Source organism: Esox lucius, chromosome 16 (genome assembly GCF_011004845.1).
Source record: "Esox lucius isolate fEsoLuc1 chromosome 16, fEsoLuc1.pri, whole genome shotgun sequence".
NCBI lineage: Eukaryota > Metazoa > Chordata > Actinopteri > Esociformes > Esocidae > Esox > Esox lucius.
In genome coordinates, this window is record NC_047584.1 from 12,895,226 (window position 1) to 12,914,283 (window position 19,058).

General features: G+C 46.3%; 1 long non-coding RNA gene across 1 annotated transcript; it reads right to left on the bottom strand.

Moving 5' to 3' along the window:
• Positions 1-670: 670 nt before the first annotated feature.
• On the bottom strand, positions 671-11,994 carry LOC109616748. Its single transcript, XR_002198005.2, has 3 exons — positions 9,931-11,994; positions 9,255-9,371; positions 671-1,582 (listed from the first exon to the last, which is right to left on the bottom strand). It is a non-coding gene; the product is annotated as an uncharacterized LOC109616748 (long non-coding RNA).
• Between the last annotated feature and the right edge of the window lie 7,064 nt (positions 11,995-19,058).

Sequence of the window (19,058 nt, forward strand, 5' to 3'; positions counted from 1 at the left end):
TCCAACTCTGTTCCTGACGAGTAACCGTCCTGTAGGTTTTAACTCCCACTCCTACTACGACCCCCCCGTCTCAGTCTCAAGATCTTACGCTGCTATACTATTGTGTTGGGGGATTGGGTCAGTTCTCCTTCCCCACTAAATATCCACTATAAATCGTTGTTGATATGAAGAATGCATTTTCTGAATTTTCCCAGTCTCCTCCTGTTTTAAACTTTAGGAGGACATGAGGTCCTGTTCCACACCTGCGGAGTACCTGGTTTGGGGGGCCCGTTGCTGTCCCTGTCCAAAGTCCTCCTGGTTGTGTTGCAGATCAAGATGATACCTGATGATTTCAGCTGCCACTGTGCTGACCCCTCCCCCGTGTTGTCCCTGTCCTTGTCCCTCTGGTCATGCTTCTGACCTGGTCTAAATTGAAATAGACTCTGGATTTAGCCCACATGCATTTATTAATTATTCCAATTGGACTCTTAATATTTCACCCGGCACAGCCAGAAGAGGACTGGTCACCCCTCTGAGCCTGGGTCCTCTCTAGGTTTTTTCCTAAATTTCAGCCTTCTTAGGGAATTTTTCCTAGCCACTGAAATTCAACACTACTGTTGTTTGCTCCTTGGGGTTTAAGGCTGGGTGTTTTTGTAAAAGCACTTTGTGATAACTGCTGTTGTAAAAAGGACTTTATAAATACATTTGATTGATTGATACTCTGTTCCTGAAGAGTAACCGTCCTGTAGCTTCTCTCCAATCCTAATCTTACACACTTAATTCAGATAATTAGCTGGATGAAAATCAGGTTAGTCACAACTATGGTTGTGTGGAAAATCAACAGGACGGTTGATCTCTTGATCTCCAGGAAAGGTTTGTGCAGCCCTGAGCTAGAAACCCGTCATCCATGACATGTCATCTGTTCATTGGAACGCTTCTGTGGTCTGCACAAATGTAAATAAAACTTTGTATATTACACCCGCATCACCTAGCAACCAGTTTAAACTTCAACACATGAACAGAGAAATAACAACCAACAAACTAACTTTTGCAATTACTCTGTAACACCAGTATTTCATGCAGTGGCTGTTTGGTATATGTCTTCCAACAGTACAGGATGAGTCCCCCTGCTTTTGTTTGAGACACCAATCTTCAACAGATAATATTCAAACACCACCAGCCTGCCGTTGGACACTGTTATGTAAATGCTCAGAGCCCACAAGGCATGCTGGGAAATATTCTCTCATGGCCCCTGCGCAATGTGATCCTTTATCTTGTTGTTAACATACTTGCTCAGGAGGCACAGCAGGATAGACACATGCGTGTATATTTCTATGATCCCTCTCTCCTCCACTCCTCCTTTCCCCCACAGAGCAGTTGCAAAGACAGAGCGGAGGCAAGCCCACGAGGGAGGTGGAGACCGTGGCTCCGCAGGCATTTTAAAAAGATGGCACCACAGGCAATAAAAAGATGGAGACGAGACATCTCTGACATCCAAGACCCCTGTCCTCCAGAGTGATGCAGCCTCTTCACCGCTCTCTCTCTCTCTCTTTCGCTCTCTCCCCGGCGAGGAGTGAAGGGATGAATACAACACCAGCAATAACTGTACAGCGGAGGGGGTGAGGGAGGAAGAGATGGAGGAAAGGAGACAGGGGGAGAAAAGATTGGGGAGGGAGACAGCAGAGATGGATGAAGGGAGGGTGAGGGAGACATGGAAGGAGAGAGAAAAGAACAAGAGAAAGAGTATTGTAAACACTGAACCGAAAGCTCCCCTGGTCTGCCTGCCTACCATTGGTTAGTTCTATTTTTACTTAGGGGAAGGAGGAGGAGGAAGTGGAATGGAAATGCTGGCTCTGCATAATGCATGGCTCCTGTGGACAAGTTGCTCTCTCAGGGACCCCATCTACACACAGACAGGACCTTTAAAACAGACAGACAGGCAGGCAGACAGACACTTCCTAGGACAATCATAGTCTTTAATTCTGTCTTCTGGTTGCCAGCATTCTCTGTGATATAACGTCACGTTCCTCTGCATCTAATCTTTTTGTATTTGAGCAGAGCAGCTAATGGTCAACTGGTGACTTGCTGTGTTACCACAGATGACCCTCTCTTTGACAGGCCTCCTTCACTCGTTTGCTGTCCATTAGTTCACTCTGAGCTAATGCTCGCTGGGCTCTACATGACCCTATCTAAAGCCGTTTAGATTGTGTCCAGTCAATCCTCAGCGTTTGTATCCATGCCAGAGCCCTCATTTAACTGTGCCCATGAAAGAATTCAGAAAGCAAAGTCCATTTGCAAACATGACGTATTATTGAAGTAGCAGTCAGGCAGACAGACACGCAGACGGACGACAGACGGACAGACAGACACGCAGACGGACGACAGGCGGACAGACAGACGAAAGGACGAATGACAGACGGACGAATGGACGGACAAACAAACAGACAGTGTTTTCAGAGCAGTGCCAATCGAATAGATTCAGTGGGAATGTTGCCGTGGTTACACCGGAGGACAGATACTGCATCCCAAATGTCCCCCTGTTCCCTATATAGTGCACTACCTTTGACCAGAATAGTCCACTGTAAAGGGAGTTGTGCGCTATTTGGAACACAACCAGACAAAAAGGATATGGAAGATGGAAGTGATTCAGAACATAAAGTGCATTTTGAAGGGAGGCCATCAGGTCCATGCAGAGTAGATTCAGCCTTACAGAATGTGATACCATTGGCCATGACCCGAGTCCTCTTTACGGACTTCTGTTCACATTTATGGATTTATGTGCATATTTCACACTCCATTGAGTCTGCATGTGTTTATACAGTATATATCCATCCTTTATGTACGTGTGTCTATCCAAGCATGTTTATGTATGTGTGTGTGTGTGTGTGTGTATTTCAGTTTCTTTGTGTCTGTGCATGTATATCTTTATGTGTGTGTTTGCAGCCTGTGGTTTGGACCTTGGCAGCTGATTTTCATGCATACTCCTCCGGGTTTGACCCCAGAAATGCTCCCCTCTAACCTGTGACAACCTCTCACTATCCACAGATCCACCCATCACACACATAAACCAACACATACACACACTCACACACATAAACCAACACATACACACACACACACACACAGTGTATATACCATCAGATTTCTGGTAAGGCCACCAGTGCACCAGAAATAGTAGTATAAATAGGCTTGTTATGTAAAGGTGTTAAATATACATAAGGGTACCATGGCAACATGAATAAAACAATGAATGACTGGTAAACAGACAGATTGGAAATAAGTCGTATAACTACTAGATTATCTTCTCCTCCATCAGGGCAGAGGGACGGAATGGAAAGGTGGGTGGATGGATAAATGGATGGAAAGGTGGGTGGATAAATGGATGGAAAGGTGGGTGGATGGATAAATGGATGGAAAGGTGGGTGGATAAATGGATGGAAAGGTGGGTGGATGGATAAATGGATGGAAAGGTGGGTGGATGGATAAATGGATGGAATGGTGGGAGGATGGATAAATGGATGGAAAGGTGGGTGGATGGATAAAAGGATGGAAAGGTGGTAGGATAAATGGATTGGATGGTGGGTGGATGGATAAATGGATGGAAAGGTGGGTGGATAAATGGATGGAAAGGTGGGTGGATAAATGGATGGAAAGGTGGGTGGATAAATGGATGGAAAGGTGGGTGGATGGATAAAGGGATGGAATGGTGGGTGGATGGAAAGGTGGGTGGATGGATAAATGGATGGAAAGGTGGGTGGATGGATAAATGGATGGAAAGGTGGGTGGATAAATGGATGGAAAGGTGGGTGGATAAATGGATGGAATGGTGGGTGGATGGATGGGTAAATGGATGGAAAGGTGGGTGGATAGATAAATGGATGGAAAGGTGGGTGGATAAATGGATGGAAAGGTGGGTGGATAAATGGATGGAATGGTGGGTGGATGGATAAATGGATGGAATGGTGGGTGGATGGATAAATGGATGGAATGGTGGGTGGATGGATAAATGGATGGAAAGGTCAGTGGATGGATTAGATGGATGGAATAAACAGACATATGGATGGAGTGATGTTGATTGGTTGTGTGACAGCCAGGCAGCAAGTGGATATGTGACCTATAAAAGCTCCTCCCAGTCTCTGTGAGGACCAGGCCTAAATTACTAGGTCCTCTATTTGACACTTTCCCAATAATTAGAAATATTTAGCTTCCATTCTGCTCCAGCCTGCTAGAAAGGAATACATTAGAGTCAACAATGAAATACAGAGAGAACCAGAGAGTGACCTTCACGTCTGAAGGGGACAGAACACCAAAAAGGCTTTTGTCCAATACTGCCGCTTTTTCTTTAGTAGACCATTGAACAGTTAGAAACTCTTAGAAATGCTGTTATTTGCTGATAATAGTAATTATTGGTCTTTGAGTTTTTATGTCTAAAATCTGAGTTTTTAAACAAGTCCAATCGAGGTACAAAAGGACATACCAATAAACACACTGGAACACATCACGAGTACACAATGCATTGTCATTTACCAGGAGAATTATCCACATTCTACAATCAACTGTCTCTAATGAGGAACTCAGATTTCCTCATCAGAGACAGTGCAGCCTCTAAATTAAAAGCATTACAAACATCTTGAAATCGATTACAGTTCCATCTCCTGCATCATAATCTCTGCCTGTTCTAAGTTCAATTAGGTCTCTTCCTGCCTCTTCCCTAGCTAGAGCATGGATAGATGTTTAATCCATGTTTAATCTGCATTTAAACCTGTGTTTAATCTGTGTTATAATTGATGTTAGTCAGAGTTCCTGAACGAAGTGATTAGCCAGTGAGATTAGAAACGTTGTAGTTGTAGGAGCACTGGAAGCCCTTCAGTACAGGTTCTGCATCTGAAACGACAGCCTGTTTGCATCAGGCTCTGGTTTTCAGTAGTTGTTTTATGCGTCCTATCCTTCAGTCAGGCCAGCAGTGCTATAGCTATAGCATCAGGTCAGGCTATTACTGAAACAGCAGGACAGGACGATTGGATCTGGAGGAGATAAACCAGAGGAAGTCTCTAATCTGCACTGTGATGCCTGGTGTGTGAAGACAGAGCTTGATGCAGAGATACTGTCCTTAATGACACGCGCACACGCACAGAACACACACACGAACACACTCTGATGTTGTTCTTAATCTGACCAAGACAGCCTGCCACAGATCTGACAGCACATAGTGATTTTTCTGTTCCCTAAAAGGCGATAGATGGGGTTGTCCAGGTAGGCTAGCCGTTTGAGTTACATCACTGTTCTTTCCCATTCGCCAGCGGCTAGTTCTTCTTCCATCTCTTTCTCACTACTTGTCTCTCTTTTGTCAGTCTCTTTCCTTCTTCAGCTTCCACCACCTCTCTCTTCATCTCTCTCTCCCTCATTCGATGCCTAGGCTAAGGTAAGGTTTTCTCCAAACAAACAATAAAACACTGACTCTGTTTTACTTATGCAGGATTTGAAACCAATTCACTGCTGCACCACCAACAACACAGGACAGAGAGATGTTTTGTGTCTTCTATGCTATTTCAGAGTCTAGTTTGTATTTGGTTGGGTTTGAAAGTAACACATATTCAACAGCAAATCAAAGAACACTCCGTCATTGAATTTCATAAACATTTGGTTAAAAACTAAACAAAATCCCCTTAAGTTGAATTTTTTGTAGATCCGATTTGTTTTCCGCATCAATTCTTTGTCATTACATAGCAATTGTTGGTAGACATTTTGTAAAAACTATGTTTTCAACCAGTTTTTTGCTTAATGGCAGGTCCATAGCTTAAGGAATGGCTTTTATATGGAGTCATATGTGAGAGACATTTTGCGTGGAGGTAAACAGGTCTTCTATACCAGGCATTGGGAAATAAAACTGTGGGTGTATAACCATTTATTTTCCCTTCAACAACATCTTCACAACACCTACAAGCCCAGTCAAAAAGAAAGAGGTGAGGGTCAATCTCAGAGTCGATTTGACATTGTCAAGTCTTATATACAGAGCTCCCTCTGTGTTGATGCTAGAGACGTTTGCACAGTGACCGTCACAGTCTAAAGAATCTGCTGATATAAGGCATTCACGCATTGCTACAAAGGGGCTATGAAACCCAATGTTTTATCAGCACAAAGTTACAGTAACTTCAACTGTTTGAGCTGTGTGACACACCATATAAAAGCAGGGTTGTTAGTTGTGCCCTGAGAATTTCACTTGCTCTGTGAGTTTAGATTTATTTCACAGGAACAGAAACTGGCTGTGAATTGAATTGTCATGTTAGCTACAGTAATTGGATTTTAAGAACATCCAGGTGTTTGTCAATGAAATATGTAAGTTACTGATAAGGTATAGAAATCACTACCTTCATAATTAGAAAGAAATTTGACTATATGTTTTGCCGTTGGCAAATTCTTTCTATAAGGTAAGCGTAACTGTATTTTCAAGTAAATATTAGACACATATTGAACAGAATATGCAATTGTGTTGCAGGGGTGTGGCCACAGAAAACTGCTCTCTCCTTATCATCCTGACTGATTCTTCTCTAGTTTTGCATTTTGCTAGTGTCACTGCTGGTAGCATGAGGCTGTACCTGCAGCCCATTCAGGTTGCACAGGCAGTCCAGCTCCTCCAGGATGGCACATCCATACGTGCTGTGGCTAAAAGTTTCCTGTGTCTCCCAGTAGGTGTGATGCACTGTGTTGTAACACTTCCTCCCGTAACCATCATTTACATTTTCTGTGACTTGCGTCAGTATATAGTGCATTCAGAAAGTATTCAGTCCCCTTCACATTTTTCACATTTTGAAAATGAATGAAATTGATGTTTATAGTGTGGAAGCCACACCTGCGTTGTCTCAGATGGGTGCTTAAGACCATTGTTCTGTTGGAAGGTGATTCTGAGGTCTGTAGAGCACCACAGTGTAGAACAGGTTTTCTTCAAGGATCTGTCAGCACATTGCTCCATTCCTATTTCCCATAATCCTGACTAGTCCCCCAATCCCTGCTGCTGACAAACATCCCCACAACATTATGCAGCCAGTACCATGCTTCACCGTGGGGATGGTATTGGCCAAGTGATGATCCGTGCCTGGTTTACTCCAAATGTGACGCTTGGCATTCAGGCCAAAGAGTTAAATCTTGGTCTCAGCATGAGAAATTTTATTTCTCATGCTGAGAGTCCTTTTGGTGTCTCCTGGAAACCTCCAAGGGGGCGGTCCTGTGTCTTTTACTGAGGAGTGCCTTCTGTCTGGCCACGATTGGTAGAGTGCTGAAGAGATGGTTCTCCTATCTATGCACAGGAACTCTGGAGCTCAGAGTGACCATAAGGCTTCTGGTCACCCCACTGAACAAGGCCCTTCTCCCCTCAACTATCAACTGTGAGACCCTTTGTAGACAGATGAGGGCCTTTCCAAATCATTTCCATTGAATTGGCCACAGGCAGACTCCAATCTAGGTTTAGAAATATCTCAAGGATAATCTATGGAAATAGGATTCATCTGGCTTTAATTTGAAGTGTCTCATAGCAAAGGGTCTGAATGCTTTTGTAAATGTGATATTGCTTTTTTTATGAATAAGCAAAATAATTTGAAGAACCTGTTTTTGCTTTGTAATTCTGGAGTGTCGTGCGTAGATTGATGAGGAAAAAAATCAATTTCATTCAGTGCCAAATAAGGCTGTAACGTAACAAATTGTGGACAAAGTGAAGGGCTCTGAATCCTTTCTGAAAGCACTATAATTCTAGGTTGTTGTTGATAGCTACAGGGGTTTAAAATACCAATTCCATTAATTAAATAATGGCAATTGCATTTATTAGCGTAATAACTTCAGGGAATAAATGGGCTAGACTTCTAAGGTTTAGTTGACACACAGGTCAGGTAAACTGACATTGTTTATTATTACTGTTCTATGTGATACTCTTAGCTGCACTACTGCAGTGCTAACAACCATGTTGTTCCCCTAGGGGAGTGGGGCCTGTTGGGGACACATAGGGCCAGAGTTTAACTTGGAAGACACACACACATACACACACACACACACATACACACAGACACACACACGCAGACACACACACGCAGACACACACACGCAGACACACAAACACACACACACAGAGACACACACACACACAAACACACACAGACACACACACACACACAGGCACACAGGCACACACACACACACACACACAAAATCAAGCATAATCGCAACAGACTATTCGACCCCCCTCAGCTTTCCCTCACCATCCAATCTGTCCTGGGTCCCTGACTGACTTGAAAGAATAGCAGGTGGGTTGTTTTGGTTGAGCCCCATATGTGGAACATTGAGAGGAGGAGATGTGTTCTCTTCCCCTAATCAAGTGTGCCTGAACACACACCACAACAACATCCACTCCGTGGGCAGGCAGGGGCCCCGAGTAGACCATCTGTGGGACTGGGAGAGGAGCAGGAGGGGGGACGGGGTTGCCTGTCCAGGGCCTGACACAGACACACTGCATGGTGGCAGGGGATTGCCTGGTTCCCACCTGTCCCCCTGGCTTGTAGGGGGGTGGATGACCAGGAGGGAGAGAGAGACAGAGAGAGGGAGAGAGAGACAGAGAGAGGGAGAGAGAGACAGAGAGAGGGAGAGATAGAGGGAGAGAGAGACAGAGTGGTAAGGGCAATTAGGATGAATAGAGGCTTGAAGCAAGCATGTACAGATGGATGAATAGGAGATGTTGATGTTGATGCAGACCTAGGTGATTGAAGATGTAGAAACAGAAGATGTAGATGTTGAAATAAATGTAGAGGTAAAAAAGGAGATGTAGAAATAACCGAGTGAAGGGAGAGTTCAGAAAATCAGGAATCAGTTGGACCATTGTATGATGAGCTATTTTTGGAGGTCTGAGTGGAAACTGATGCCGTTTTGCTCAGTTGGCGCTTGCGATGCCAGAGTTGTGGGCCTAATTCCCACAGGAAACTAGTATGAAAAAGCATATAACTCAATTCACTCACTATTGTAAGTTGGTTTGGATGAGCTTGTCAGCTGAAATGGCCAGAATGTATAATGTAGAGGTAGAAAATGCACAGATGATAAAGTCACATTTTTGTAACCAGGCAGAGAACTGAAATCCGTGTGCCGTACAACATTTCCAACGATGCAAAGTGTCAGGATGGACTACAGATGGAATCAGGAGAGGAGTACATCACAATGTTTTTACGTGTCCTACTGGAGCCATCACCTGAGCCCATCTCTGTCTGGGAAGTCAAGAGTCAAAGGGTTAACCCACTTACCAAGTCCCTGCAAGCCTGGGCTGGTTGGGGCTGGGTCCCACTGCTCCTCCTCTCTCCTCCTGCGCCTCCTCCTCTCGCCTCTGCTCAGCCAAATTCAGATGTCATGTGTGTATTCTCCTACGCATCAAAGGGAGGTCACGTTAATTAACAGATTTCACACTCCTCTGCCAGCAAACACCCCCGTGTTCCCTGCGACTCCTTTCCTTCCTTCTCTCTCTCTCTTCTCTCTCTCTTCTTCTCCTTCCTTCTCTCTCTCTTCTCTCTCTCTTCTTCTCCTTCCTTCTCTCTCTCATCCTCACCATTGTCCTCTCCCTCCTTCACTCTCCTCCCTCCCTTCTCTCCACCTCCCACTCAGTGTCTGACAGACGTTGGACATATTAATCATCGGCTCTGAATAATCGAAGAAGGCAAAAGCCAATCAGAAAGCTCAGCTAGGGGTCATGGGTGATGGTCGCGACAGGTCCCCCCAAGTAGGGGTTAACCAGAGTGATAGTTATCCCCTGGTGTCATATAGGTTGTCCAGCGGGAGTGTAGGGTCAGGGGTCAGATCACCTGGCATTGATTCAGACAAATACCACGTTGATGAATGGGGCCTGTTGATTCTGGGGGTGGGCGGGTGAGGTGGGGACGGTGTGTGTGTGTGTGTGTCTGTGTCTGGTTTGCCTGTGATCCACACCTGGGTCTTCTCTCCTCCAGATGCCGGCCGGGCTGGTAGCCACCTTTGAAGGCACACCGATGTTGGACTCCAGCCCAAAGCACTGATGCCCGAAACGCCTTTCACAGAGTTCCCGTTCAGCCTCCAAGCCTGCCGAGGAGCCTCCAGGCCTCCCTTCACCTTCCCAGTGTTTGGTGCTGACCATAACGGGCCCATTATTAGTGACACACCTTGTCCCACGCATACTCAATTAGTACCGGGCAACGGCAGAGGACACAAAGGACAGAAGTCGCGAGTGAGGTTATGCATATTACTTATTGGCTGTCTGGCTGTCTGTCTGGCTGGGTGATAGACACGAACCAATCCAGACACTGCGATCGTGCCGTACGCAGGGGCGGGACGGACACACTGTCTGCATGGCAATGGAGCAACGTGAGAGGAGAGAATGCGTCCACCTCCTTGTCTGGGCAAACAGGATCTATTGGCCTTCCTGCGCTCCTCCTCGGTCAGACATAGGACAGGATGGGACAACTGCTTGGACTGACCTGATGTCGTCAGATGTGGGGTAATATGACGATATTATGATTCCACCGGCTCACAGACGTCAGACCCGAATCCGAGCGAGGCGGGAATATGACATAACCTTCTGGAATGTACCCTCTGTCCTCCACGTATACTTACTGGTAATACCTCATCACCACAAGCGCTCGAAGATGGAGGGAGAACCGAGAGATTTGTTAAAAAAACAACAACAAAAAAACAAGGAGAAAGAAAACATTAGTAGTCCCTGCAACCAACTCAAACTCCCCGTGGATTACCCATCATTCCCCGGGACGGTGGGTTGGCAGCGGGCACGGATCATGACTGCAGCTTCATTAGTGCTCCAGCTCTATTGTGCTGTGGGTGGGTGTTTCTAAGCGTGCGCGCGCGTGTGCACGTTACACCCCGTTCGGCTGTTTACATGTGCACGTCTCCTCACCCCGGCCTCACACTGCAGTGCACAACCTCTCGGAGTCAAACAGGGGAGGGGAGAGGATACTCCTGGGCCCGGCTGCCTGGCTGCCGTAGATGGAGCTCCAGGTGTATCAGCCTTCCTGCCTGGCAATTATGGAGGCAATTAGACCAGCTCACATCTCCAGGCAACTGGAGCAGGATCAGCAACCAGCCAACCACTAATTGGATCATTGTCTCTAAAGACAAGAGGAAAGAGGAGAGGCAGGGAAGATAAGTGTTGGAGATTAATGTTAGGCCAAAAGCAGATCTCAGAAGACTGCTCAGTGACTCAGTCACTGCTTAGGGTTTTATTTCTTTAATATAGGCTGGGACCTGTTGGATTAGCGTTGGGATCATTTGGTTGTGGATGATTCACCCTGTGCTCAATTCCGCTTCTCCATCGATCGCTGTGCACGTCATCTGAAGCTGGTTTCCCGAGGAGCGCTGTACGTGACTAATGAAACGACTACGGGCCAACCGGTTGCTTTGCAGGACCGGTCAGGACGGTCAGAATGTTTTTACGTTCTAGAAATTGATGGGGAGGGAGGCGAATCCAGACTCGTGGTCATGGATGGAACGTCAGCTGGTTGCGTTCAAAGTGTAGTCAGTGAGAAGGACAGCGGGGCTGGGTTTTATCCATGCATCTTCAGATAACTACAGGCACTCTTCAGGAGTAAATCACAGTGTAGCCTGTGTCCTGAACCTCACCATACTTGGAACATGGCGTGACCCTCGCTGTGAAACATCCCGGAGTGCTGGTCTATGTTCTAGCCATTCCCATTCCCTGTCTGAAACAACACATAGTCTGATAATGGGATCATGGAAAGAGTCTCTTTGCTCTGGCCTCTCCCCTAGCAGTCTCCTCCGTTCTGTCCACACCCACCACTTGGGAAAGTTCCTCAATGGGCGAGAGATTGTTTCTTTTTTTTGTTTCACATTCTGCTTCTGGGCCGATACATCCTAAAATTGTCCTGTGTTACTTGTGTGGTGAATGGAAGGGAAAAGTTAGTCAGAGAATGAATCACTCTGGGACCCAATGGACTGTGTGTGTGTACGTGTATGTGTGTGAGGGTGCGTGTGTGTGTGCTTGTATGTGTATGAGGGTGCGTGTGTGGGTACGTGTATGTGTGTGAGGGTGCGGGTGTGTGTGCGTGTTTGAGTGAGTGGGTGAGAATATGAGAGAGAGAGCAAATTCTAGAGTAAGAATGTATACATGCTGGAGTCTCCTTGTGTGTCTGTGTGTGTGTGTGTGTGTGTGTATCTGTGTGTTAGTGTGTGTGTCCATACACATTTCCATGCATGTGTGCGAGTGTTGGTGAGTGAATGTCACAGTGAACCAGGGAGAGCAAAGGGAACCAGGCCAACTGTCACCGTAGAGCTGGAGGTCAGGCTTGACGTTCTGCACTGTGCTTCTTCCCATCTCTCCCCCTCACCTCCCCCATCACTCCCCCTCTCCTCCCCCATCTCTCCCCCTCTCTTTCCCCATCTCTCCCCCTCTCCTTCCCCATCTCTCCCCCTCTCCTTACCCCTCACTCTTCCTCTCCCTACCCCTCTTTCTCCCCCTTCTCCCCCTCTCTCACTTCCTCTCCTCCCCCATCTCTCTGTCTGTCCGTTTCTCCCTCCCTCTCTTTCCATGTCATCCCTCTGTCTTTCAATACATTTCTCCCGTTCTCCTCTTCTGGGCTAGATGATAACAGACACAAGCCCCTCGAAGGCCACATGGAGTTCAGCACACTGCCACATCTGCACTAGTCACTAGTTAGCCTACAGCTGACGGCAGCTTGTCTGGTTATGAACCCAAAACACGGAGACTGTGTGTGTCTGTGTCATCAATCCCCATGAGACAAATGACCACGTTGACAGCCCTATGTAAGCTCTCCTTAAAACCCTGACAGCCTCTAAACACAGGGGGGAAATAACTCCCGCAAGCGAGCCAGATCTAATTCAGCGCATTTCTGTCATCTGTGTGGTTTCACAGTGCAGGTGAAAGAATAATGTTTGCAGGGTATTAGTTTAGATAGACCTGCCCTTTGAAGGTGTTCACAGTTATTATTTCTATTTTGACCTTATTGTACTTGTCTAGCCTCATTGCTTTTGTCTCACATTCACTCACTACTGTGACATCGCTCTGAATGCATAGAAAGCTGGAGACGCTCCTTTGCCTTGACAGAGTTTTGGAACGCAACTGTGACATTTTTCTATAGCACTGAGTTACTTATGTTTTCAAGCTCTTTTTGGCTTTTAATCCATCGCTCATTCCCCATTCCTTTGCCGTTCACATCCAACACATGGGAAACATCTGCTTGGGTTTGGACTTGCTGTGGTTAGTTACTTTCAGAGCTATCGTCATGGAATGTGCAGATCCTTCCCTGTGCACCTGTTTTGAGCAAACCCCAGTCAGGACCTTTAACAAAGCCTCTTGAGTCCTGAGGAAACGCCTCGCGGTCGTCACCACGCTGGCGTGTAATCATCACCGACTGTTTGTTCCCCCGAGGCTTCGGCTTCCTCTTCCTCTCGACTCAGGACCTGATAAGAGAGAGAGGAAAAACACAGGATGAAAGACAAGACAACTCACCATAGGGGTGCAGGTTTTTCCTCCAGCACTGTTCCCAGCCTCTTCCAGACTCTACCCGTTCTACAGAACACAAAGGCACATTGTTCTCCGAAAAAACTCAAGGAAACAGCTTTTGTGATTTCGCGAGTCCATCTTCCTTGGCTGAGGAGAAACAGGGCCCTGGGTAGATTTAAACTGGCAGTACAGTTTTATTGATGTATTATGCTTACGAGCTCGGTGCTGAGGGAAAGAGGCAACGTGGAGAGGTCTCAGACTTGTGCAATTAATTTGCGTGGGACAGGGGCACACATGACACCCTTTCAAGTGTTGCATCAAAGGACTGTGAAACATTTGAAACGTGTCTTTGAGCAAAGTCGATATACCCAGAACCCATCTCTGTTTGAGCTTTTTGGGGACCAATGAAGTATGTTTTAATTCATCTTAGAAGTAACGCGGAGGAGGAACACAGTAAAGACACTAAATAAAAGATCTATTTTAAATTCAGGCCATACACGTTCATACGAACTCCGGTGCGTTCCGGATTAAAAGTAGTGGAAGAGGAAGCTGACTTGTGATGTTATCCATGAAGAAAGTCAGGAGAGAGAGGGAGGGAGAATGAAAGAGAGGAGAGAATGGAGGAAGGGAGGATTGAGGAGAGAGAGAGAGAGAGAGAGAGAAGCTGATTACGGTAAACAGTGAGTATGAATTGATGTTCACTGAGATGGAAGAAGAGTGGAACAAGGGGCTGCCATTTGAGATAAGCCATTGGTCCTTCCACAGATCTCTCTATGTTAGCACTGAATTATTTAAGGCTTACAGTACAGCCAGCTGCCTGATAACAGGAGCCAAATCACATGAATGTGGACCGACCACAAAAAGATAGCCATGTAAGCAACACTAATGGCCCTTTGAATCTCATTGATAGTGCCATTGAGCTCATCAGCAATTTCACAAAGTGGCCATTTCATAGATTGCGTTGATGAACACAGTGCAATAAACATGATTTGATCTCAGGCTGAGGAGGATTTTGTTTAGGAACTTGTCTGAGGATTTCTCTGTTCGACCAGACGCTCTCACCCGGAGCAACTAACAGCAGTGAGTACATACGTTTCCACACAAAGCCGCGACATTGCAGATACCATGCTCTTACCAAGTGGGCTATACAAAACCATAACTATAGACGGGCGCTCCTGATCAGAGCGTCTTCCATGATGTACTGCAGGGGGGAGGTGTCAAATGGTAGATCTGGTCCATCTCCGGCTCGCTGCGGGACGCCTGAAAAAACGTCATACTTCCCAGCCAGTGTTGGGTGATCCTGCACAGCCCACAGCCAGAACGTTCCCACAGCTACATGGTAGGAAATGGAAGACTGAGCTCAGCCCGTGTCGTAAAAGACGCTTCTAGAGGGAAGAGGCAGGAAACGTGTGTGTGCAAGAGAAGGCAGGATGTATGTCAATGAACGGGGGAAAGGGCGGAGGGAGAGGGGGAGAAAAGGAGGTGGAGGGAGGGAGTTGGAGAGACCGTTGGAGAGGGTGGGTGGGGAGGTATGGCGATTGGTCCAAGCGTGTGTATTTGACCGTTTGACCCTTTGAGTACCTGTAACATGAAGATAAGGTCGGGAGCATTGTCTCCGGACCTGTAGATAGCCCCTGTAATTGCATCATTTATCTATGTGGGTTAAACCGGATTTATACGGGGAACTTTTCTTCCGATGCTCTCCGGCTTTGCGTGACCTTTTACTGACCCGCGGCCCTCTGTAGGTCTGACCTCTGACTCCTGGATAAACAGGCCTGGTCTTAAGAGTGAACAGACCTCCATATCCTTCAGACACGAGGTGTGCAGCCAAGCCTTTCTATGTAATGTGTTTCTGCACTACATTTTCCAGCCCTGATTTGTCACTACAATGGCCAGCGTTTCTAGCGATAATTCTACATAAACTGTGTGAAATATATGCCATGTTCCCCCCCTGTACCTAAACACAATAAAACCGGCTGACAACATATCCGCTAGAGACCACATACCGTATAAGCAGGCCGAGGGTTTGAGATTACCGTCGGTGATTCAACAAGACGGACATCCCAGTCCGACATCACGGCGGAAACAAGCCAACGAGACCTGGCCAAACCCACCGAGGAGGCCGCCTGGTCGTGTCGGGGACTCGTCGCTCGGAGCAGCTCCGACTCCCTCGCGCGGAGAACACGAATTTGTCGAATAGCTCAGCAGATAAACAGCCATTTCAATTTGTTCAGTGGAGTTTCTCCTTTTGTCTGCGTGCCTGAGGTCATCAGCTTTACACTGGCTTGTCACAGGCTGCTGCCAAACTCAACACGGACGCAGGAGATGAAGGTTTGTGTAGAGGGACTCAGATTAGAGAGGCCTTTATCCGGCTTGCCACTACAGAACCATATTGCCACTGAGGATTGCAAGCTTCCCTTTGTAAAGAGCTATGAGTCTGTGTTTTCACAATTAGGTTTGTGTGTGTGTGTGTTCATTATGGTATGTGTTTATAAGTTCGGGACCATGTGTGTGCGCGCGTCGATCACATGTGTGATGACCAGATGGTTAGATGTTTACGAGGCAGTGTGGTCCTGGCTCTGGTGGGATCACTTCCGGCCATTCTTACACGACCTGGGGAGGTCACCGTGGAAGGAAAGGGACAGGGGAACTGGGCATGTGTGTGTGTGTGTGTGTGTGTGTGTGACTGTGTGAGTAATCTCTTCCTGGGATAGGACATCACATTGTTTACATCGTTTTTCCAATAAACCTATATTTTCATGTTTTATGTATTGAAATGTAATTGTCTGAACTGTGACTTGGGTTCATTAATTTGAAAATAACCGCACACCTCTAAAATATCAAAGGGACTGTTGGAGGAGGAAATTCCATTTTACTGCAGGGGAAGTAAATTTTATGACGTATTTAATTTCCCTTCATATATAGTTAATGGCTGTTTTTAAGTACAACAACGTTCATGAACATTGCAGATAGAAATACAGAGCGAACGTGATTCCTCGTTCTTCATTCCATGTCAGACAGGCATGTTTGATCTACGCAGTCTATTTCTGTGTGAACGTTCCTAAATGTTGCGTCCTGCTCCCACGGGCATCCTCCTCAGTAGGGATGTGAACTGGTGTTGGAGCAAACGGTAATTAAAAGAACACATTTACACTCATTTCCTGTTGCTAGAGGGGCTACTTCCTGTGTCAAGCCACTTAAAAAAAATGCATGTCCCCACACCCCTTTCCTCACATTTCTCCTATGCATGTCCCCCCCCCCTCCCCCCAAGCAGCTTGCCCCAACCCCCAACCTGTAGCAAATATTTTTCCAGTCGATCTTCCTGTGTGTAATGCAAACAGTTTCCTTATTGTGGGTCTATTTTTACCCAGCTTGTGGTGTAATTGCTCCTCCAGATAATATTAAGAGATGGCAGGAGGTGAGGGGTCAGCATAATACAACTATCCTCTTTGCTGGACCCAGGACAGGAACAACGGCTGCTGAATGTCATGCAGAGTGATCACCATTCTGAAGCGGAATAGAAATCACAGAGTGCATTGACAATCGTGGAGCACACTGAAGTTCTACTGTGGAACTAAAATGCATGGAAGACATCAGTAGGGAATTTCATACTCTACGAAAGATTCCGAAAAAAGACAACGGACTCCGTCTGGGAAGGATCCTCCCATAACTACATGACAGGTGATCTCTGGAAGTAGGAATATGAAGTCTGAATTCCTTTCCTCCTACTAGGGAGCCTTATTTGTTCTATTCCCCCTTTCCCAGAGATGGGCTGGAATTTGTGCGGTTTCTCATGGGGAATTATCTGACTCCGAGCTAGTCTTTTATTTCCTCGATTCTCTGGATGAAGTCCTGTGGGAGGAGGGCCTGGAAATGTTTACAACACATCCAGGAGCAGACGCAGATAGCTTTGAGAGCCGTGTATACACACACACACACACACAAAGTTACGCATGCACACACGCACGAACACACACCCACACCTCACCAGTCTAACATATAAAGGCCTAGGAGGTCTCTTTACAGAGAATTATGGATTATCTCCTTCTATGGTCTCTGTTAATTAATGTTTTTTTAATCAGCCATCCGCTTTAGGGCTTAAGCATATTAAAACAATAACGGCGTCCGTGTCTTAATTTCACTTTAATCAACACGCCTATTTTAGGACCATTACTCCACAAGAAGAGCAACATGTCAGGGTAACATTTTTAGCTGTGGTTTTCAATAATGCAAGACAGGCCAGTTTACATGTCTGTCTGGTGGGCGCTACATTCCTGTTATTGGACAATGAGGTTTGGTGGGTCAGAGGTTACAGGAAGTAGCTGACATGGTCCCCTAGAGAGATATCTGGGAATATGCAGCCTGCTAATTCATCACATTTCTGTGTTTTCCTGGAGGGAGGGATGATGGCTCAGTGTAACTCTCTATTTAACAGTCACTGACACAGCATCTGTGTTTAGCGGTGATGAATAAGATTAGATTGTGCTTATTCCCTTTCATTTCTCTCCCTGAAGCGGGACAAGATTGGATGAGTATCCTCAGACGCTCCCATTCAATGTTAACAATCTGGTGTTCAGGGTTAGACTAAGCAACATGCCAAGCAGCTTTTTGCTTGCCTCAATGTATGTTTCAGGCTTTATACTCACTCGATGTCTTCGCACGCGCATAATTCCTCCCGGTCATTGAAAGGGAACTGGCATCAGGAAAATATGATTTTAATGGCAGGCCGTAAAATAACGCTAAGTGGACGGCTGACGTGTCAGCAACATTGAACAGATCACGTGCTAACTTCCGCCTGTGACGTGCAGATTTGGCCTACCGCATGTCCCAAATGGCACCCTAATCCCCAGATAGCGCATTTGATTTGACCAGAACCTAAAAGCTTCAAGTCTACCACTGAAGCCGCCCGGCACGGTGACGGGCTCTATTTCAATTAGTGACATTAACAATGACTGAGCAACCTGACAGCAAAATCTCCTCTCTCACCAAGGGACGTTTACAGAATTGATATGCTGTATAAGGCCTCTTTTCTACATAATTGCTCCCTAATTAGCCATTAGTTATTCGATTAGCCCTTTTAATATGTAAGTCATGGGCGCGGCATCGGCTTGCTCAGTAAATGGCGGCTCAGGCTCAGTCATTGATGAGTTAGTAACTGCCCTAATTAAGGAAGATGTTACTCACACACTGAACCCCTGAGAGATACTTTACATGGCCATAGATATTCATGAGAATCTCAAATTTGTAATAATAAAGCCTGGAATTGCCACCAAAGTGGGGGAAATGGTATGCTTCTGTGGTGATAGCGGTCGTCTCGTTGCGCCTGCGCTCTCTCTCTCAGGCTGAGCTTTATTTCTCAGTCAGCCATTACCCAGTCTGAATAATGTGCTGTGTAGCACAACGGAAGTCATTTGAGTGCCGGTGCAGGGAGCCATTGTTAGGCTGTATTACTCATTTTCAGATGGAGTCAGAGGGCTTGGTAACGAGGCTTCGCTCGCAGGGAACAGCTTGGACAGAGGTTAGCGGTTCCAGCGAATGTGAGGAGCAGTCAGCTGTTTCCTCTCCGCCGGCTGTGTCTCCGCAACAG